The 23,918-nt window shown below is 38.3% G+C and overlaps 1 protein-coding gene across 4 annotated transcripts in view; it reads right to left on the reverse strand.

Moving 5' to 3' along the window:
- The window catches only part of GRIK4 (glutamate ionotropic receptor kainate type subunit 4), a 787,563-nt gene that overhangs the window by 747,606 nt on the left and 16,039 nt on the right, over nt 1-23,918 (reverse strand). The window contains exon 2 of one of the 4 annotated variants that reach the window (XM_056794212.1): nt 19,351-19,466. The exons of the other annotated variants lie outside the window; for them this stretch is intronic. The gene's annotated coding sequence lies outside the window, so the exon portion shown is untranslated. The remainder of the gene's footprint in view (nt 1-19,350; nt 19,467-23,918) is intronic. 4 annotated transcript variants of the gene reach the window in all.

Here is a 23,918-nt window from a genome sequence, read left to right on the forward strand (position 1 = left end):
TTAAGCCTCTTCTTGGAGCAAAAAAACTGTGCTTCGGACTGAGGATGCAAAGGCTCACATGTGTATAGACATACGTTTCTTATGGTGTGTGTATGTATATCTATATATGTGTATTCTGTACAGATAGATACATGCACATGCCCATTAGGTGTCTGTCACATGTATGATTGTATAATGCATGTATACATATGTGTGCGTGTGGGTGCGAGATTTGTGGTCCTTCAAAGCCCAGCCCGCACAAGGGCTCTTGCTACAACTTGGGATCCTCTCTTCCTCAAACAGACACATCATTCCCTTGCTGGAAAGCCTTTCTGGTCCTCCATTCCATAACAAATCAAAGTCCAAACTCTCTAACCTACTTCTCAGGGGACTTCGTGTGCTGGATTCCTGAGTCCAGGACAAAGAGACCAAAACACCAGCTTTCATAGCCTAAAGAAGAAATCCCTTAAGAGGAACATGGCAGCCACCTTCAACTCTTTGGAGGCTTCTTTGCTTCACTCCAGGGGGGTAGAAATAAGAGTAATGGGTTGAGGTTACTGAGAGGCAGAATTGGGCTCAATAGGAAGAAAAAAAATCATCCTAACACTTCAAATTGTCCAGAAGGGAACTAGGCTGCCCTAGGAAGTTGTTCTCCATCACTAGAAGGCTTCAAGTAGAGCTTGGATGCTTGCCCAGGTACGGCTTGAACTAGATGATCTCTGAGTTTCCTTCCAACTCAGAAGGTCTGTGCTCTGTATTCTTCCTCCTAGCATGGACCACTTCCCTTCACAATATTCCTGCTCCCGGTCCAACCATGCATTCTAAAAGGTGACTGCCACTGACCAATTGGCTGGGATGGAAAGAGCGCTTGATTTGAAATCAGTAGAGATCAGAGTTCAAGTTCTGATTCTGATACTATCTATGTGATCTCAGACAAATTATCACCCACTCCCAAGCTTCATTGTCTTCCATTCAATTCAGTGAATATTGACTCGTGACTGAAACTCCAGAGAGAGAACTGATAGACTCTGAGAGGATATTGATACATATCTTTTCCACTTCCTTTATTTTTCTTGCTTTTTTTTTTGGCAACATGGCTAATATGGAAATCTGTTTCACATGACTTCACATATTGTTTGCCTTTCTGAGTGGCCGAGGGAGGGATTGGATGGAACTCAAATTTTTAAAAAATGAATATTGAAAATAATTTTTGAAAGGGAAAAAATTAAAATAAAAAAACAGTTTCATGGCTATTTATTAAATATATCTTTTGCTCAAGGCACTTTTCTAGGCCCAACAATTACAAATATATCTACAAAATAGGAATAATACTTGTATTAATTACCTCAGGGAGTTGTTGGGAGGATCAAATGGATACAAAGTGCTTTGCAGTGGTAAATTGCTATCTAAATGTAAGCCTTGGAGCTCTCTCAGAAGGGTTGAAAGATTACAGATTTTGAGCCAGAAGGGACCCTATAGCTCATTTAATCAACACCACCTCCCTTTTACAGATGAGGAAACAGGCCTAGAGAGGGGCAGTTACTTATCCAAGGTCATACTGGAGTAATTGGTAGAGTAAAATTTGAATTCAGGTTATACAGGATCATAGAAAAGTATTTTATTTTTTTAAACCCTTACCTTCAGTCTTGGGAAGTTCCAAGACTGAAGAGTGGTAAGGGCTAGGCAATGGGGGTTAAGTGACTTGCCCAGGGTCACACAGCTGGGAAGTGTCTAAGGCCAAATTTGAACCTAGGACCTCCTATCTCTAGGCCTGGATCTCACTCTACTGAGCTACCCAGCTGCCCTTGATCATAAGAATTTAGATTGAGAACTAGAGGTCATCTTGTTCTATCCCTTCATTTTATTTAATTAAAAAAAACCATCAATACTGTGTATTGATTCCAAGGCAGAAGAGTAGTAAAGGCGAGGCAATGGAATGTATCTGACATGTGAACCCAGGATATCCCATATCTAGGCCTGGCTTTTCATCCACTGAGCCAACCAGCTTTCTTCAAACTTCATTTTATAAATGAGGAAACTGAGCCCTAATAAAGGGAAATGATTTGTCCAACATAACAGAGGTAGTAAGTACTGCTGTTTAGTTTTAATTTGGTCCTGTCTGACCCCATTTGGAGTTTTCTTGGCAAAGACACTGGAGTGGTTTGCCATTTCCTCCTCTAGCTCACTTTATAGATGAGGAAACTGGGGCAAACAGGATTAAAAGGTTGGCCCAGGGTTACCCAGCTAGTGTCTGAGGCCAGATTTGAACTCATCAAGTTAAGTCTTCCCAATTCCAAGCCCAGTGCTCTGTGCACTTTGCCACTGAGCTGCCTTATGTGGTAAACAGCAGAAGTCTAGGCTGAAACCCCAGTCCTGTGACTGCAAAATGAACTCCCTTACTATAGAGCATGCTGCCTCCCCTAACATGGAGCTCAACTGACTGTTTTCCCTCTCCTACTTCCCTCCTCCCCACTTTGAGCACCCAGCAGGGACTGGGCACCCTTAGGTTTAATCATAGCAGCTAGAGGCACACTGAGAGATCCCTATGAATTGGGTGGGGTGAGGGTGCTGGGCAGTGGAGAAAGGATAAGGAAATTGCCCATTTGTGCCTTAAACTAGGCTCCTTGAATTCAGGCCTTGCTACCTCCCATTAAAGGGTTTCGTGTTCTTCTTCCCCAAATTGCTGCCACCCTGCTCTCCCGCACCCACCCACTTCCAGGGGAAGAAGAGCTAAGTGAAGACTGAAAAGTTAGCCAGAGATCACTCCAACTGAAACAAGCTCATTTATCCTTTTCTGGGGTTGACTTTCCACTCCTTTGATGGTCCCACTACCTTGTTTATTTCCAATTTGCACCCTACCTGGCAGATTTGATGTTCCAGCCTATTTATTTTGGACTCTAGCAGGAATTTTGCTTTTAAAAAGCCAGCCATGTAGTGATGTTTTCAGCTCTGTTAACCAGTGAGACCCTCCCCTTACCTAGCCTAAGTCTTTTGTTCTTCCCTATTTGAATTCAGGCCATCTAAACCTTTTTGCTTTTCCAGTGGAGGATCCAGATAAGCAGCCCATGCTTGCCATAGGAAATTAAGTGTCCTAATTGGGTTGTCCTGAGCCCATTGCTGGTCCACTGACACCTGATTTCCCATCTCCCCACATTCCCAGCACTAGTCCCTCTTCTCAGGGCTTGTTCTTCCTCTTCCAAGTCTCCCATCTATTCTCCAGATTTTGCCCCCTCACAACTTCTAAGACTCCCTTGATCCATTCCTAAGCCTTACCTGCTTCCAGTTCCATGACTTATCCCTCTCTTACCCCATACCTGATACAATCAAGAAGCATTAGTTAAGTGCCTACTATGTGCCAGGCATTGTGCTAGGCACTTAAGAACATGAATACAATTGTAAAAAATCTCAAAAGGCACTTACGTTATAATAGAGGAGAAGCCCCAGAGTTACTAAAATCACTTTCAATGAAGCCAATAAAATCACCAGAAATTCAAGAACATTTGAAAAAGAGCCAGAATTCGGGACTAATCTGCATCCTGCCTAGTCACAATGGCCAAGCCTTAGTATTGCTTCCAAGTAAAAGGACTTGAAGGCGCCATTACTTGTTTTCCCACAGATCCCTAGCATGTTCATCATAAGGCTCTTGAAATTCTCTTTTTGGTCCTCCGTAGTTTCTGAGCCACTGAGAGAGTGGTCTGGTTCAACACAAAGAACTTCGTTCTAGAAACCAGTAGCGCTGACCTCCTGTTCTTACCAATCACTGGCTCAATATGTGTCTCCACCAAATACTTAAAGGACTGTGATGTGGTCAAGGAAGAAGGCTTGATTTAGGCTGCTATGGGTTGGGGGGAGGGGATGAGCACCAGTCGGTAGAAATTATAGAGACATAAATATCCACTGAATAGAAGAAAATTTTTCAACAAGTAGAACCATCAATGACATGAGCTAGCTGGTGGGAGAGGAAGCTCCCTCATCACTCAAAGAACCTGAGTAGAAAGGGGTAGAGCCTAGGAGGCAGAATGAAGTTAGCATTTTTGCTAAAATAACCCAACATACCCCTCTACAACTTTTAAAAACATGTCAGGGATGGCAATGTGGTTCATTGGATTGAGCACCAAGCCTGGAGTCAGGAGGACCTGGGTTCAAATCTGGACTCAGACATTTCTTAGCTGTGTGCCTAGCCCTTGCTCTTCTGTTGTAGGGTCATTAATAAGACAAAAAGTAAGGGTTGTTTTGTGTGTGTGTTTTTTAAAGCACGTCAAACAGAATTCTGAGGAAAACAGAGTCACAATGAGTCATTTTTCCAACCCAGGGAAGATTTGGAAGAAAGAAAGGGCTTTGGACACTGAGGCTGGGGCTGGCCAGGAGCAGAAGAAGCAGCATCAGCCTCAGGAAAAGTAAGGGAATCGAAGGTATAGTCATAAAGAGATACAGGGGATGTGCATACTAGCACTGGACACATGATGAAGTGCCATTTAGCATCTCCATCACCCATTACCCAGTTCTGAGTCAAGTGCCAAGGTGGAAAGGAATGGTTGCAATCTTTAGGAAGCAGGAGTTCTCACCCATATAAATACCATAGTATAAACCAGAAGGGCAATGGCCAGACCTCTCCCTGGATCACATCACTTTGTAAGAACTAAAAATTTCAGGTACCCACAAAGCTATAAAAGCAGCAAAAGTTCATTTAGATCAAAAACCCCTGTCAGACATCACCTCTCTCCTCTGACCCCCAGAGGTGAGCAGAGTTCAACTCTTTTTTTAATATTTAATTTTATTTTATTAATTAATTTAAGATTTTTTCCTATGGTTACAAATTCATGTTTTTTTCCCTCCCCTCCCAGCTCAACTCTTAATATAAAGGCTAAAGAAAGGCAATATAGTGGAAAATAAACAACAACAAAAAAGAACCAAAGCACAAAAATCCACTACAGACAGTCACAGGAAAGCTCAAGACACAAACTCATAAGAAGACAATGTCTTGAGAGCATATACAAGCACAGCCACAAAAAAAAGTGGATTTGATGCAAGTCCAATAAGAATTCCTAGAAGAGCTTTAAAAAAAGAGATTGAAAAAGAGAAGGGAATTGTTTTAAAAATCAGGTAAGAGTAGTAGAGGAATTACTGGGGAAAGAAATGAGAGTAATGCAAGAAAATTATGAAAAGTAAATTAACAACTTGATAAAAAGAGGCACAAAAATACTGAAGAAAACAACTCCTTAAAAATCATAATTGGACAAGTGGGTCCAAAAAGAGATACAAAACATTACCAAAGAAAATAATCCTTTAAAAATGAGAATTGTTCCAGTGAAAGCTAATGACTCCATGAGTAATCAAGAAAGTATAAAAGCCAAAAGACTAGAAAAATATAAGAAAGTGTGAAATATCTCATAAAAAAACAACCAACCTGGAAAATAGAATGAAACATGATTTAAGGAATATTTGAACTATGTGAAATCCATGATTATTAAGCCTAGATTTCAACTTCAAAAAAGCATCTAGGAAAACTCTATGGATATTTTAGAACCAGAGGGTAAGGTGGAAATAGAAAGAATCTATTACTCAAAAGCTAAAAAAAAAATCCCAAATGAAAACACCAAAGAATATAATAGTCAAATTCCAATGCTTCTGGGTCAAGGAGAAAATATGGAAAGTACTCATAAAGAAATAATTCAGATGTCATAAAACCACAATCAAGATGACATGAGATTTAGCAGCTACCACAATAAAGGATTACAACCAAGAAAAATCTATCGTGTCATAAAAGCATAATCCTTCAGGGGAAAAGTGAACAGCTAATTAAATAGAATATTTCAAGTATTATTGATGAAAAGACCAGAGGTAAATAGAAAATCTGACATTCAAGCACAAGACTAAAGAGAAGAATTAAAAGGTAAAATGAATGAGAAATCAGAAGGGGTTTAATAAAGTCAAACTGTTTATATTCTTAAAAGAAGATGATACATATAAGCCCTAAGAATTTCAACAATAGGGAATTTAGATGGAATCTACTTAGAGGAAGTCTATTACATTGGGATGATCTCTTGTTTACAAGAGTCACATTTGAAACAGAAAGATGGGGCTAGAGAAGAATCTATTAACCTTCAGTTAAAGTTATAAAGGCAAGGGTAGCAATCATGATCTCAAGCAAAGCAGAAGTAAAAAATAGACCTAATTTAAAGAGATATGTAGGAAAACTACATCTGGATAAAAGATACTATATATAATGAATTAATATCATTAATATCAATACTGAATATATATGCACCAAATGGCAAAGCATCCAAATTCTTGAAGGAAAAATTAAATTAATTATATGAGGAGATAGACAGTGAAACTATACTAGGAGAAGGCCTCCACTTACTCCCTTCAGACCTAGATAAATGTAATAAAAATGAATAAGAAAGAAGTTAAGGCAATAAATAGGATTTTTTATATGATAGATTTGTGGAGAATATTCAATGTGAAGAGAAAGAAGTATACCTTTTTTCTCAGCTAAACATGGCAACTTAACAAAAATTGATCATGTAATAGGGCATAAAACCCCACAAATGCAGAAAAGTAGAAATACTAAGTGCAAACCTTTTATATTATGATGCAACAAAAATATATTCAATGAATGGCCCTTTAAACATAGATTAAAAAGTCATTGGAAGGGAGCAACTTGGTGGCTCAGTGGATTGAGAATCAGGCCTATAGATGGGAGGTTCTAAATTCAAATCTAGTCTCAGATACTTCCTAGTTGTGTGACCCTGAGCAAATCATAACCCCTATAGCCTAGCCCTTATCACTCTTCTGCCTTGGAACAAATAGACATTTTGATTCTAAGATTAAAGGTAAGGATTTTTTAAAATTTGAAATTAAATAATCTAATCCTAAAGAATAAGTGTGTCAAAGAATAAATAATAGAAACAATAATTTCATTAAAGATAACAACAACAATGAAACAACATACCAAAACTTGTGAGATGAAGTCAAAGCAGTACTTAGAGCAAAATTTATTTATCCAAATTCTTATATCAATTTTTATTTAAAAAAAAAAGAGCAGATCATGGCATGCAACTAAAAAAAAAACCCTAAAAATAGTACAAGCTTCAAAATCTCCAATTATATACCAAAATAGAAATACTGAAAATCAAAGGAAAGATTAATAAAATTGAAAGTTAAAAGCCATTAAACTAATAAATAAAAATAGGAGCCATCTTTATGAAAAAAATCCACACATAATAAAATAGATAAATCATTGACTAATTCGATTTTTAAAAAGAAGAAAACAAAACTACCAAAATTAAAAATTAAAAGGATGAATGTACAAATACCAAAGATACAATTAAATAGTTAGAAGTTATTTTGACCCACCCTGGGCCAATAAACTGATAATCTTAATTAAATGGATGAATATTTACAAAAACACAAATTGCCTAGATTAACAGAATTAACAAAATTGAGCAAGCCATAAATGAGCTTACTTTAAAAAAATACAGGACCAGATAGATATGCAAGTGAATTCTACCAAACATTTAAAGAGCAATTAATTCCAATACAATAAAAAATTTTCAGAAAATAGACAAAGAAGGGGTCCAACTAAATTCTTTCCATGACAGAAATATGGTTTTTATACTTATACCAAGGAAAGCTAAAAGAGCAAAAGAAAACTATAGTCAGATTTCCCTAATATTCATTGACGCAAAACATTATATAAAATATTAACCAGGATGTTATAACAATATATCACAGAGATCATATCGTATCACCATGCTGGAGAATGTAGGGCTGGTTCAGTATTAGGGAAACCATGAGCATAATTAATCACATCAAAATCAAAAAAAAATCAAATATATTGGTAGATGCAGAAAAAGATTTTTGACAAAATTTAACACTCATGAAGAAAAAACATTAGAAAGCATAGCAATAAATGGAGCTTATATGAAAATGATGTCATAATATCTAGAACCAAGGTTAAGCATTTTCTCTAATGGACCTCTCTAATCAGATAATGGATGAAATGAGGATGTTCATTATCACCACTGTTATTCAGAATTGTTATAGAAATGCTAACTATAACAATAAGACCAAAAAGAAAAAAAGAAAATGAAGGAATAGGCATAGGAATATGATATAATATGTCATAAACATAGGTGACAAGGAAATTAAACCACCACTTTTTGTAGATGATATGAGGACATGCTTGCAGAACCCTAGAGAATCAACTAAATAACTAGTTGAAATAATCAACTTTAGCAAAGATGTAGGATATAAAGTAAACCCATATAAATCATCACCATTTCTATGTTATCAACAAAACTCAACAGGAAGACACAGAAAGAGAAATTTCATTTTAAATGACTGCAGACAGGGGTGCAGCTAGGTGCTTTAATGGACAGAGAAACCTTAGGCCTGGAGATGGGTTCAAATCTGACCTCAGGCAATTTGTACCCAAGTGACCTTGGGCAAGTCACTTGACTCCCATTGCCTAGCCCTTATGTTCTTCTGTCTTAGAACCAATACAGATAAGAGGTTTTTTTTTTTTAAACCTGCAGACAATATAAAATACTTGGAAATCTACTTGCCAAAAACACACTTAGCAACCATATGAACATAATTATAAAACACTTCTCACAAATGAAGACAGATCTAAATAATTGGAAAAATATTAATTGTTCATGGGTAGGATGAGCCAGTATAATAAAAAATAAATTAAATTATTTTACTTATTCATTGCACACCAAACAAACAACCAAAGAATTACTTTATAGAGCTGGGGGAAAAATTAAATTCTTTCTGGAGGAAAAAAAGGCACAAATATCAAAAGAATCCATTTTTAAGATGTGAAGGAAATAGGTCTAACAGTACCAAGTTTCAAATTAGTTACAAAGTGATAATTTTCAAAACAATTTGGTATTGGATAAGAAATAGAATGATTGCTCAATGGAATAGGTTAGATATACAAAACCTTTGCCTGAAGTTTGATAAACCCAAAGATCTCAACAAGAACTGGGGCAAATTGAAAAATATGGAAATAGGATTTGAATGATTATATATGTATTACCCAGTGAAATTGCTTGTCAATTCCAGGAGAAGAGAGGGAAGAGGGGAGAGAGAACACAAGAATCATGAAACCATGGCTAAAAATTTTAAAAATTAAATTAAATTTTAAAAAAGAACTGGGGCAAGAACTCACTATTTGCCCCCAAATTGCTAGGGAAACTGAAGCAGAAACTAGACCTGGACCAACATCTCACTTCATATATCAAGATAAGCACAAAAGGAACATGATTTTGCTATATAGGATGCTATCATAAGCAAATTAGGGACGTATGGAAAAACTTATTTGTTAGATTTATGAATAGGGGAAGAGTTCATGATCAAATAAGAGACATAGAAGTCCACAGGAAGTCAAATGAATAATTTTGATTACATAAAATTATAAAACTTTTGCACAAATAAAACCAATGCAAGCAAAATTAAAAGAAAACCAGGGAGATTAAATCCTTACAAGTTCTCTGATGAAGTTCTCATTTCTCAAATATTGAGAAATGAGCCAAATTTGGGGCAGCTAAGTGATATAGTGGATAGAGCACTGGACCCAGAGCCAAGAAGATTCATCATTCTGAGTTCAAATCTGGCCTCAGAAACTTACTGGCTCTGTGACCCAAGGCAAGTCACTTAAACCTCTTTGCCTTAATTTCCTCATCTGTAAAATGAGCTGGAGAAGGAAATGGAAAACACTCCAGTATCTTTGTTAAGAATATCCCAAATAGGGTCACAAAGAGTTGGATACAATTGAAAAATGAATGAACAAGCCAAATTTATTAAAAACAGGAGCCATTATCCAGTTGATGGTTAGATTTTAAAGGAAGAAATCAAAGTCACCTGAAAAAATGCACTAACTCAATAATTCAACAGAGAAATGCACATTTAAACAACTCTGAGGTATCACATCATGCCCATCAGACTGGCTAAGATGACAGAGAAGAAAAAAGACAGATGCTAGAGGGGATGTGGGAAAATAGTTAAACTAATGCATCTTTAGTGGAGCTGTAAATTAGACCAACCATTCTGGAGAAAAAAACTAGAACCATGCCCAAAAGTCCATAAAACTGGGCAAACCCTTTTCCAGCAATGCCTCTACTGGGTCTTTACCCCAAGGAGATAAAAGAAAGAGTAAAAGTACCCATATATGCAAAAATGTTTATAACAACTTTTTGTGATTACAAAGAATTGGAAACTGAAAGGATGCCCATCAAATGGGGAATGGTTGAACAATTATGTTATATGATTGTGATGGAATACTAATGTGCTATAGTAAATGATGAAAGGGATGGTTTCAGAAAGATCTGGAAAGACCTACATGAACTGATGCAAAATGCACCAGAATAATTTACATGGGAGTGGCAAAACTGTAAGGATAATCAACGTTTAGTAACTGATCAAAACAATGATCTATCACAACCCCAAAGGATTCACGATATAAAATAATATTCACCTCCAGACAGAGAACTGAGGGACTCAGAGTACAGAATGAACCTTTTTTTTTTAAACTTTATTTTTCTTGGGTTTGTTTTTGGTTTTGGTTTTGTTTTGTAACATAGTTAACGTGGAACTATGTCTTGCATGACTTCACATGTATGATGGGCATTGTATTTCTTGTCTTCTCAATGGATGGGGAAAGGGTAGAGGGAGGAAATTTGTAAATGGAAATAATTTTTTAAAAGAAGTGTTTGAGCAGGGGTGTAGACAACACTGATAGGAAATGTTGAGAGGATCTATACATGGGGTCAAAGTCAGGTAATGAGTTCCTCAGAAAGGTCACACAATTCTGTGAATGATAATATGCAAAGAAGTTGAAACTATTTTTCAAAAATAAGCTTATAGTATTTCTTTTGCTGTCAGTAGTAATAGCTAATATTTACAATATACTTTACCTTACTAAGGGTTGAATGTTCAACATTTTGTTTGATTTTCAAAATGTACTTGTGATGTAGATAGTATCCCTTCTATCCTTTTTTGACAAATGTGGAAACTGAGGCATGGAGAGACTAAGAAACTGACTGAAGATTAATTATAATTTGATTTGAGTCCAAGTAATAACAACAATAATAATATATAATATATATAGTCTTTTAGAGTTTTCTAAGTGCTTTACAAAATTCTTGGCACTTAATAAATGCTGACTGATGGCTAATTGACCATAAATAATATCTCATTTGATCCTCACAACAACTTTGAGAGGTGAATGCTCTTATTATCCCTATTTTATAGATGAGGAAGCTGAAACAGACAGAGGTTAAGTGACTTGCATGAAGTCACACAGACAGGAAGTATCCAAGACTGGATTTGAACTCAGATCTTCCTAACTACAGATCCAGCTCTTTATCCATTGTACCACACAGATGCAATTAGATCTTCTGATTCCAAATCCTGGGGTTCCTTCTACTATCCCATACTGCCTTCTTCCCATTTTATTTTTTAATGAAAAAGAATTTATTAGTCACTCACTTTGAACAAAGCACTCTGCATAAATACAGTTTAATAATGATAGCAAAAATTATGTAATGCTTTATTTTTTTAATTGTTATACAACATAATAGCTCATTTTCTCCTTTAAAAATTCTTATTGATGTCTCTTTTTTACATTACAAACTTATTTGTATTTCCTTCTACTCTGGTAAAGTTTTCATTTAACAAATTAAAACAACTAAGTAAAACTAACAATATACTAACCTCATCTAAAAGTGCAGACAACATTTCATATCTGTGGCATCCCTCTACCTCCCAAATTTTATTGTGTTTTTAACTACATATCTATTTCCCTCTCTTCCAACCATATCCCTCCAACACTGGGGAAAAAAGAGGAAAGAAAAACATATTCTTTGTAACAAATATGCATAGCCAAGCAAAAAAAAATCCCTTGTTGACTGTATATGAAAATATATGTCTCATTCTACACCCTAAATCTATCCTATTTTTTAAGAAAGTAATGGAAAATAGTTCCCTCCTCTACCAACACTGTCTCTGATAAATTCTTGAATTGCCTTGCTGATCAATTCATTTTTCAAAATCTGGAGGATGAAACAAAAATGGATATTCTAGATTTAATTCTAGCCAAGCAAGAGAAAAAGAGCAAAGAGCTTCTGAAATAGACCATATAGGAATCTCGGGTGGTAATAAACAAGGCATCTTGGGGCTTGTGATAAATAAAGAAAATATTAGGCTTCAGTCTAACAAGGACCCTGGACCTTAGCAGATTTCAAAGAAACTAGAAAATGAAGGTGGGATCAATACCTTGGCCTGAATTGTTTGTTTGTTTTAAAGTAAGTCTTCTCAAAAGGGATGAGAGTCTCCTGAGAATGAAATTCTTGGGACAAAATCATTATGGTTCTGCTAAGGAAGAACAGAAGACATTGTCCAAAGAGACTAATGTGTCTGCTCATCAGTGAGCTCAGACTTGAAAATGACATAAGAGGTAAAGTCGATAGCAGGTAGGGGTCGCGTACAAAGTAGTCCAGTCCTATAAGAAGCTTGACGGATCTTTTAAAACCCAGAATAATGTGATCAATAGGTTATGGTAAATAGGGAGATAGTAGGAGTGCACCTAGCTGCCTTTGATGAGTTCAGATGAAAAGGCCCAGGCAAACTACATCCCAGGGTGCTGAAAGATTGGGTGTCTATGAATGCTGAACCATTGTCAGAGACAGTTAAAAGATTTTGGAGAACAAGAAAAGTGCCACGGGACTGGAGAAGGGCAAATGTCATCCCAATTTATCTTTAAATGAAGAGAATGCAACCTACAAACTATATGCAAATAAGCTTGACTTTGATTTCTAGCAAAATTCTAGAACAAATGCTTGAAGAGCAGACTAGAGAGCATCTAGAAAAAGAAACATGAATCACAGAAAGCCAGTAGGGTTTTGACAGGGGTAAGTCATGCCAGAAGAATCTCATATCCTCGTTTTGAGATTACTTGAAAAAAAGGATAAGGGGATGACAGTGAGTCAGTCAACTTGCAATTTAAAGTGGCTTTTATGTGCCAGGCACTGTGCTAAGTGATGGAATATAAAAGCAAAAATAAGACAAAACAAAAACCAGAGAGACAGAGAGCTCCACAAGGCAAAGACAGAAAAAGGGACAGAGAATTTAACTGTTGTTTACCTAGATATTAGAAAGCATTTAACATCGTCTCAAGCTATGCTTTTTGAAAATATGGAGAAGTTAGTAGAAAAGGTATAAGCTAATACAATTTCATTAATTTGGAACTAATTGAATGACTATAATTCAAACAGTGGTCCAGGGCTTGACAGTAAATAGAAGGAAATATCTAACATAGTGATCCAAGACTCTGCCTTTAGTCCTGTGTTTCACAGCATTTTAATTAATCACTTAGTTTTCGGCATGGATTGTATGTTTATTAAATTTAGGAGGGATGGCTAGCTAATACACTGAATGGCAGTCAGGACTCAAAGATCTGAAACATTGGGTTGAATCAAATAGGGATATAAATGACATCATACATTTGGGTTTAAAAACTAATATCCCAAATATAAGGTGAGATGTTTTGGTAGCAGTTCATCCAAAAAAAGGCCATTTGAGTTAACAATGTGAGGTGGCAGTCAAAAAAGCTAATATAACATCAGACCGCTTTAAAAGAGTCAAAATGTCCAGAGAAGAATACAATGGTCCCATTGTATTCTGTCCAGTTTTTCAGCTCACATTTAGGGTCTCATGTTTCTAGAAGCCATATTCTAGGGAAAGCATTAACAAATGTTTAAATAAATAAGAAATATAATAAATAAATAATAAAAAAATAAGCATTCAGAAAAAGACCTCTAGGATGCTGAATATTTTCAAGATAGTTTCCTGTGAGGATCAGTTGCAGAAACTGGGAATGTTTAAGGGAGAAGTCTAAGGAGGGACATTTCATGAATTTGGAATAGTTGAATGACAACAACTTAAACAGAGGTCAATGGCTTGACATTAATATAGAATGAGATATCTAACACAGTGATCCAGGAGTCTGTCCTTGGTCCTAGATGTTCCTAAGATTAGGATTATTCTATTTAGGATAGAAGTCAAAGGGAATTTGAAGTAATGGATAAAGTTGCCACTTGGCTTAATAAGAAGAAATCATTCCTCCCCATTAGAACTCTTCCAAAGTAGATGGAGCTGCCCTGGGAAGTCAAGGGTGCTATGCCCTCCCTAGAAGTCTTGGCCAGAAGATTATTGATCTAAGATATGGTAGAGTTGTTTTGTTTTGTTTTGTCTTATAAAGCCATAAAAGCAAAAAGAGGAACAATGAGGAGGAATAAGACTACCGCTCTGGATAAATGAGACAATAGTGAAGGTGAAAAATAATACTTGTTTTAGACCAAGAAAGAAAGAAAGACCAAGAAAAATGGCTAACAGAAAATTGAAACACCTTAAATGTAATGATAAGAAGAGAGCATCCACTTGCCTCCAATAAGTCTTAACCACTGAAATAATTGTTTGATCTGATTACTGAATAAGCAGTCAGTGATCTTGGGGAAAAGGTGACAAATGAGAGAGTGTATGTTGTGCCAATTTTCAAGAAGGAGGAAAAGATGGATCATTCAAACTAGAGACCAGGGAGCTTGATGTCAATTCAAGAAAAAAAAAATTCTAGAATAGATTATTAAAGGAATGGTTGAGGAGCACTTGAAAAGAGAAGTGGCAATAATTACAAGCCAGGATGGCTTCATTAGGAACAAGTCATGCCAAACAACTTTCATTTCCTTTTTTGACAGTTACTAGACATTCTTTCCTTGGAATTTAACAAGGCAAAGCCTCCCATGATTTTCTGCTTAACAAGAAAGAAAGAAGGGAAAGCTAGGTGGCTCAGTGGATAGACTGTCAGGCCTGGAAATGGAAGATCCTAGGTTAAAATCTGGCCACAGACACTTCCTGGCTATGTTGCCTAGCCCTTTCCACCCTTCTACCTTGGAACTAGGGTCAATTCTAAGAGAGAAGATAAAGGTTAAAAAAAAAAAAGCCAAGATTGAGAAAGATGGGCTCAATAATAGTACAGTTAGGTTATTTTTAAATGAATTGATTAATGAATGGATACCAGCCCCAGAGGTCACACAGTTAGTAAGTGTCTGAGGTCAGATTTGAACTCAGGAAGAAGAGTCTTCCTGACCCCAGGCCGAGGTCTCTATCCTCTGCACCATCTAGATATCCTATCTCTCTTGGATACCTATGTTTTATTTTGCATTCTATTTGTATATTGCTATATCCCCTGATTATACCATAAGATTTATAAAGGTAGGGACTAAATCATTTACTTTTGTGCCTCTCCTGGTGCTCAATACTAGTATACTTCAGCTCTAGTGAAGAGCCATAAAACTTGGATCTTAGCTTTGTCCTGATCAGCATCTTTGCCAATAATTTAGATAATCAATACTTAACAAATGTTCAGATGATACAAAAGTAGGAAAGGAGGTAGATGTCTTTTTTAACCCTTACCTTCTATCTTGGAATCGATATTTAATATTTGATATTTTAATTTATAATTTTTCATTTAATTAATCAGTTAATTAAATTTTAATAATTAATATTAATATTTAATGTTCAAATATTCATTCCAAGACAGAAATGTGGTAAGAGCTTGGCAATTGGGGTTAAATCCAGGGTCACACAGCTAGGAAGTATTTAAGGCCGGGTTTGAACCCAAGTCCTTCTAGCTCCAGGCCTGACTCTTTATCTACCTAGCTGCCCCAGGAGGTGGATTTTTAAAAAAGAAATTCACAACTGATGTCCAAAAATGTCTTAATAGGCTTCAACTAGTGAGAGGAAATTTTTTTTTAATACAGGCTTCTTGAATCCCCAAAATCAACACAAGATAGAAAATTATAAATGACTAGAAAATGCTTTTTATGATCCATGCATACCCTTTGATCCTATAATACCACTATTGGATCTTTAGCTCAAAGGGGTAATAAAAAAGGGGAAAGGACCTACTTGTACAAAATATTTATAGCCTCTCCTTTTGTGATGGCCAAGAACTGGAAATTGAGGGGATGTCCATCAGTTGGGGAATGACTGAACAAATTGTGGTACATGTTGGTGATGGAATACTATTGTGCTCTAAGAAACGATAAGCAGGATGATTTCAGAAACTGATGCAGAGCAAAATGAGCAGAAACAGGAGAACATTGTGCACAGTAACAGCAATATTGGACGGTGATTATCTGTGAAAATTGGCTCCTCTCAGCAATGCAATGATCTGGGACAACCTGAAAGACTTATGACGGCAAATGCTATCCACCTCCAGAGAAAGAGCTGTTGGGAGTCAGATCAAAGCACACTATTTCACATCAGTGTATTTACGGTTTAATTTGGGGGTTTGGGTTTTGTATAAGTGTGCTCTTACAACAGTGACCAATATGGAAGTGTGTTTTGTGTGATAATACATTTTTTCATTTAAAATAAAAAAGAAAAGAATATCTTATCCTAAAATGTTTTTTATGAAAAAAGGGATCTGAGGATTTAGCGTGTTGCCACTTTGATGGGAGTCATCAGGGTGAGAAGGCAGCCATGAAAGCTAAAGGTATTTTAAGCTACATTAGGCAAGGCACAGTGTCCAAAGAGAGAGAACCCCATTGTTCTCTGTCCTGGGAAGGTCCCGTCTGGACTATTGTGTTCCCTTCTGTATTCCATACTTTAAGGAGGGATTTTAATCATCTGAAGAAGAATGGGGAGAGGTCTGAAGATGATGCTATTCAGGAATCATCTGAGGGAGCTGGTGGTGGGGTAGGGGAAGTGGAGGTTAGCTAGCTAGGAGAAGGCTTACATGATCTTGAGAGCAGTTGTCTTCGAATGTCTAGATTTAGCTTTCTGGGCCACAGAGGGCAGAACTGGGAGTAATGCATGGAAGCTAAAGTTGTTTGGGGTTCAGTTAAAGGAAAAAATATCCCAACAATAAGAACTGTATGAAAATATATGGGTCACTCGGGCGGGTAGAGAGCTTCCTTGCAACTGAAGGCATTCAAGATGATCACTTTTCCACACCCTTCAGATAGATGTTGGACTAGACAACTGAGATTCCTTCCAAATTGGAGATTCTGTGGTTCTAACTTCCTTGAGCTTCCATTTCCATTGAGGCAAAGTGGAGAGAATCAGTCTTGGGCAAACAATGCTGTCTGCTACACATACAGTATCAAGTCCAGGCTTTCACTTAGAAGCAGTTGTCCATCTTTGCGACCTCAATTGAACCTGGCTCTTTCCATCCATAAGAATAGACCAAGATCAGCAGCCCTGAAGAGCTGGAGATTCTTTTACAGTCATGAGCAGTGTGTTCAGAAAACCTGTGTTTTCCCTAGTTGAATTGCTCATCAGCTATGGGAGTGGGGAGTGAAGAGGGGAAGGAAAGAATATGAATCATGTAACTATGGGGAAAAAATTCTAAATTAATTAAATAAATAAATAAGTTTTTAAAAAGAAAAAGAAAACCTGAGTTTTCCTCTAAGCTTCTCCATCAAATTCTGATGTAACTAAGTTAGTTACTGAAATTCTGCAGACCTCATTTTCACTCTATAAAATAGAGGAATTAACCCCTATCCTTGTATATCTCAGAGACTGAAAGGACTGATATGAGTGAGGGGAGAGGAATGAGGAGAGGAACAAGGATGAGGGATGTTAAAGCACCAAATAAATATCTTAAATTTACAATTATTGACTAGAACAAAATATCACTTGTGCCTCTCTGGTTTTTGTTGTCATTTAGTCATTTTCAGTTGTGCTCTACTCTTTGGGACCCACTTGCAGAGTTTTCTCAGCAAAGATATTGGAGTAGTTTGCCATTTTCTTCTCCAATTCATTTGACAGATGAGGCAACTAAGGCAAATTGGGTTAAGTGACGTGCCCGGGGTCACATAGCTAGAAAGTGTTTGAGGCCAGATTGGAACTGTGGCTTCCTGACCCCAAGCCCAGGACTCTTATCTACAGCTGTCCCACCTTTCTTAGATACCCGCGTTCCATTCTGTATTCTATTTGCATACGTGCTACATCCCCTGATTACACCATAAGATTCATAAAGATAGGAACTAAATCATTTCTTTTCCTCCCTCCCCTAGAGCCCAACTGTGCCCTGCACACGTGTAAAAATATTTCCTTGCACGTAAGTGAAAGCAGCTTTGGAAGCTTTCTTTTAAGCAGCTATCTCTGGAGGTGGAGGTCGGATGACCATTCATCAGGAAGCTCCAGGAGCTCCCTGGGGCCTCTAGGATGGGATAGAAACCCCTCTACTTGGCATGTTTGGCCCATCAGAACTTGGTCCCAGCCTGCCTTTCCAGGGTTATTGCACATTACTTCCCTTTGTGCATTCTATGGCACAGCCAAAAGGGTCTACTGGCTGTTCTTCATGCTTACCAATCCATCTCCTCTCTCCATGGCTTTGCCTAGAATGGGCTCCCTTATCTCCTTCGTCTCTGAGAATCCCTGCCTTCCCTCAAGGATCAGCTCAAGTGCCTTGGAGGAGAGGCCCACAAAAATATTTATTAAAAAGCCCAGTGTAGCTACTATGCAAATGCTTATTCCCTTCCCATTCCCCTTTCTGTCACTGATGCTATTTTTTTCATAATCTTTACTTTCTGTCTTGGAATCAATACTGTGTATTGGTTCCAAGGCGAAGAGTGGTAAGGGCTAGCTAGGCAATGGGGGTCAAGCGACTTGCCCAGGGTCACACAGCTGGGAAGTGTCTGAGGCCAGATTTGAACCCAGGACCTCCTATCTCTAGACCTGGCTCAATCCACTGAGCCACCCAGCTGCTCCGTTATTTACTTTTGATATATTTACTGAGTACCTGTCATTTCTTCCAGTAGAATATAAGCTCTTTGAAGCGGGGAACTGCTTCATCTTTGCATCCCCAGTGCCCAGCATGACGCCAGAGATACAAAATGTACTTCATAAATGTTTATTGAATGAATGTTATAAACGGGATTCAATACTTTGGACAAGGCTGGACTAGACCAACTGTGAAATCTATTACAGCTGTGTAATCTTATGATTCTATGAATTAGGGGAACAAGGCAGCGGTCTAGTGCCCTCCTAGCCCCGGCAAGTTCCCACAATTGGGCTCTGGTCGCTCCTCCTCCTCAAGCAGCCGCGGCTGATCTCCAACTGATTTCCCATCGTCATTCCAAATCTTTGAGCCCCAAATGAGCTCCCTGCCCTGCCCTTATCCTCTAGCCGAGCAACCCCGGTTACCGTGCCTGCCTTCTGGTGCCTGAAAAAAAATGAAGGTCTCCCTGTGCTTTCCTCCTCACGGGGTGCCAGCTGCAGTTAACCTCACTTAGGCAAGGTTCAGCTGGAGATCCGATCAATGCCATGCCTTGCTGTTCGTGCATCGATACCTACCTCCAACTCCTTCCTTTCTCCCACCACCAACCCTTCGTTATCAGACATCAAAAGGCATGGATTTCTTCTTCAGGAGATTGGTCAGGGCTGGGTGACCCACAGACACTGACACAGACCTAGTAAGAAACCAGGAAGAAGGAGGAATCTCATTTCCGTTTCTATTCTTAGCTGCTCATTTAATATTTAGGTGGGATGGTTTCTCTGGGGTGGGTTTTGTCCTCTTCCTGGCCTCTTGGGATCAGGGGTCTGAGGGTTCCCCAGGGTCCTCTTCCGGATGCTCATCTTGCTCTCTATTCTCCCCATCATACTTCAAGCATCTTCTTTATGTGCCTATGACGTATATACATACATTTATATTTTATGTACATGCATATATGTGCTATCCAATCATTTCAGTCATATCTGACTCATATTCGTGACCCCATTTTGGGTTTTCCTGACAAATACTGGAGTGGTTTGCCAGTTCCTTCTCTAGTTCGTTTGACAGATGAGGAAACTGAGGCAAACAGGGTTAGTTGACTTGTCCAGGGTAAGTGTTTGAGGCCAGATTTCACCCAAGGAAGATGTGTTTCCTAATGCCAAACCTGGCATTTTAGTCACTGGGACAATTCACTGAGATACAGATATATATGTATAGATATAGGTATATTGAGATATAGATATTATAGGCACAGGTATCCCTTCCACGTCGTGACTTTTCCCATTGTCGTTTCCCTACATCACAGTTGGCATAAGAAACTAAATGGGAACCTGGAGGAAGCTAACACAAAAAAAATTCAGAAACTCTGAAGTGCATAAAATATGTGTAGTATCAATGTTTGATCTTTCAACACCCCATAAAAGAAAAGGAAAACTTAGACTTCTTGGATATGAAGGGAGGGCCAAAATTGTATGTGGTTCTTCCAGATAGTCACACACTCGTTATGTATGTATGCACGCACACACACAGGTAGTATAAGCATGTGCACATACATCTGCCTGTGCATAGGTACATATGCATATATATGTGTATCCCTGTTCCTGATCTCTCTGCTAAATGTTAACCTTTTTCTCTGTCTGCCTACAGCATAACTTCATCCAGCTGTCCCGGCTTGGCATTTCAATGTATCCCAAGTCAAACTCATCGTCTTTCCTCCTAAATCTGCTTCTCCCTCTGACTTCATTCCTTCTATTTGTGGCACTGCCATTCCCTCAGTCCCACAGGTTTGAAAACTTAGTTTTCTCCTTGACCCTTCTCTCTATCTCATATACATTAGTTACCAATGCTTGTAGATTTCCCAGGTGAAATTTTTCTCAGGCTCTTTTCCATTTTTACTGTGACTACTCTAAGACAGTTCCAGTTCTCATTACCATATGCCTGATCTATACTGCCACACTCCCTAACCTTCCCTCCCACTCTCTCTCTTTCTCCCTCTTCTCTTCCTCTTTCTCTCTCTTTCTCTCTCTCTCTCTCTTTCTCTCTCTGTGTCTCTGCCTCTGTCTCTGCCTCTCTCTCTGTCTCTCTCTCTCCTTCTCTCCTCTCTCTTTCTCTCTCTCTCTCTCTCTCTCTCTCTCTCTCTCTCTCTCTCTCTCTCTCTCTCTTTCTCTCTCTGTGTCTCTGCCTCTGTCTCTGTCTCTGTCTCTCTCTTTCTCCCTCTCCTCTTCCTCTCTCTCTCTCTCTTTCTCTCTCTCTCTTTTTCTCTCTCTCTCTCTCTCTGTGTCTCTGCCTCTGTCTCTGCCTCTGTCTCTGTCTCTCTCTCTCCTTCTCTCTCTCCTCTCTCTGTCTCTCTGTCTCTCTCTCTCTTTCTCTCTTTCTCTCTCTGTGTCTCTGCCTCTGTCTCTGTCTCTCTCTCTGTCTCTCTCTCTCTCTATCTCTCTCTCTCTCTGTCTCTCTCCCTTTCTCTCTCTCTCTCTCTCTCTCTCTCTCTCTCTCTCTCTCTCTCTCTCTCTCTCTCTCTCTCTCTCTCTCCCTCTCCCTCTCTGCCTCTCTGTCTGTCTCTTTCTCCCTCTCACCTTCTTTGAATCAATCTTTCACACACTTGTCATCATAATTTTCATTATGCACAAGTCTGGTCACAGCATACACTCACCTCAAAAAATTTCAGTGGCTCTCATAAAGTTTGAGCTTCCATGTCTAGTGTTCAAGGCCCTCCATAATATGGAGCCAACCTACTCTTTCTAGTCTTAGCTCATATTACTTCTAACTTTGGGACAACTAGGTGGCACAGTAGATAGAGTGCCAAACCTGGAGTCAGGAAGACCTGAGTTCAAATCTGATTTCAAATACTTATTAGATGTGTGTCTCTGGGGAAGTCACTTAACCCTGTTTGCCTCAGTTTCCTCATCTGTAAAATGAATTGGAGAAAAAAAATGGCAAATCAATCCAACATCTTTGCCAAGAAAATCTCGAATAGAGTCAAAAAGAATCAGACATAATTGAAAAATGACTGAACAACTTCCAACATTACTCTGTAAGCTCCAGTCAAATGGGATTACTCTCTGACCCCCGAATATACTTTATATTTTTGTACCTTTTGGTGTGTCTGGAATATGCTCCCCCTTTTTACCTGTTGAATTACTATACATTCTCCAACACTCAATCAAATGCCAGCTCTACTAAGAATCTTTCTCCAGTGTCTAATAATGCCCTTCCCACTCAGTCCTCAGAGAGCACTTTGTTTCGCACAGCTCTCATGTACTTGCCATGCAATATTCATAGGATCACAGGGAGCTCTGGAGCTGGCATCAGAAGCCATCTCGTCTAATCCCATCATTTGACAAATGAGGACTTGTCAGGAGTTGGGTGAATTTCCCCCAATGACATAGGTACTAAGTATTGGAGATGGAATTAGAACTCAGGCCATTTGACTGAATTCAGCACACTTTCTGTACTTTAATGATGGTCATATTCAGGCCCCTTACTTGACTTTAAGCTCAATTAGGGTATGGACTCAAGCTTACTGAAACTTTGCCCTCCCAGGGACTGGCAGCACTCTTCACACAGTACATGCTTAATGAATGTGCGTTAGATTGCATTGGTTCCTTGCCCAGAGAGCTAGAGAACCAGAAAAGATGGGTTGGTTGGATGAAAGTAGGAGTCCCTAGAAAAGCCCAGGACCAGCAAATATTACAGGCAGAAGACTGAATTTTTACCACTTGACTGGGGACAGAAAAATCCCTTAAGACCATTAGCAAATTTAATGTAGGTGCCATTCTGTGTGGAGATTGGGAATGAGTTAGGTGACCTCTTCAGGTGTCTCTTTTAATGTTTATACTATACTCCTAAAGAGAAAGGCTAAGAACTAGAGTAGGAAAAGCATTTGATGGAGAGCCTGGAGGCCTGGAAACCTGGATCACAGTCCTGGGGGTGCAACTTTGGGAAAACTTTGAGCTTCTCCCCACCTCACCTATAAGAGAAGGAGGTTCAATGATGTGGCCTCTAGGTCCATTCTTGTTCTCATATTCTAAAGGACCAGGGACAGGTAGTTGGCTCAGTAGATGGAGTGCCAGGCCTGGAAATAAGAGGTCCTAGGTTCAAATCTTGGCCTCTGGCTCTCTGTAGCTGTGTGACCCTGGGCAAATCTCCTAATACCTATTGCCTAGTCCTTACCATTCTTAAGCCTTCAAACCAATACACAGCATTATTTCTAAGACAGAAGGTAAGGATTTTTAAAAAAAGAACCTGATATTCTTCAAACTCCTTTATCTTTGTGGATGTCAGATTCCTCATCTATAAAACCAGGAGGATAGAAAAACAAGATCCCTCTCTCTGAGATCTAAACCCTGTGATTCTGTGAATTCCCACCACAAATACCTTGTTGGGCACTGATGTTGTTCTGCCCAAGTCCATGCCACCTTTATCCTGGACTCAGAGAAAAAGAAATTTGGTTCTTTAAGAACAAGAGAGAATTCAGGAGGGTCATAGTAATGCATGACTTAATATAAATACCTTTTATATTATTTAAATTAATCTTCATAACAACCCTGCAAGATTGAAACTACATGTATCATTATCCCCATTTTACAGATGGGGAAACTGAGGCTTAGAGAAGTTAAGAGACTTGTCTATACCTTGAAAATTAGTGAGCTTCAGAAAGATTTAAAATAAAGATTCATAACCTATGGACTGCAGAATGATATGGGAATAGGAAAATGAAAGAGGGAGAATTAAATTTGCATTTTCACTAATCTCTAAATGAAATTTAGCATTTGATTCCATTATGAATGTAGCCAATAGATATGATTCTGAGAAGAGATTCAGAGGCTTATCCAGACTGCCAAAGAAGTGTATGATGCCAAAAAATAAAAACAAAAAACAAAAAAGTTGAGAATCCCTGATTTAATGATGTAACCATGGAAAATATTCTTAATGAATTAATTAATTTTTTAATTAAAAAAAGAATCCCTGATTTAAAACCAAGTCTCTCCTGCTCCCAGGTTCACCTCTATCACTATATCTCAGACTGCTTCTTGAGGGAAAAGGAATAGAGAAGAACTACACACACACACATACAGAGAGAGAGAGAGAGAGAGAGAGAGAGAGAGAGAGAGAGAGAGAGAGAGAGAGAGAGAGAGAGAGAGAGAGAGAA

The sequence above is a fragment of the Monodelphis domestica genome, chromosome 4, assembly GCF_027887165.1.
Source record: "Monodelphis domestica isolate mMonDom1 chromosome 4, mMonDom1.pri, whole genome shotgun sequence".
In the NCBI taxonomy this organism is placed as follows: domain Eukaryota; kingdom Metazoa; phylum Chordata; class Mammalia; order Didelphimorphia; family Didelphidae; genus Monodelphis; species Monodelphis domestica.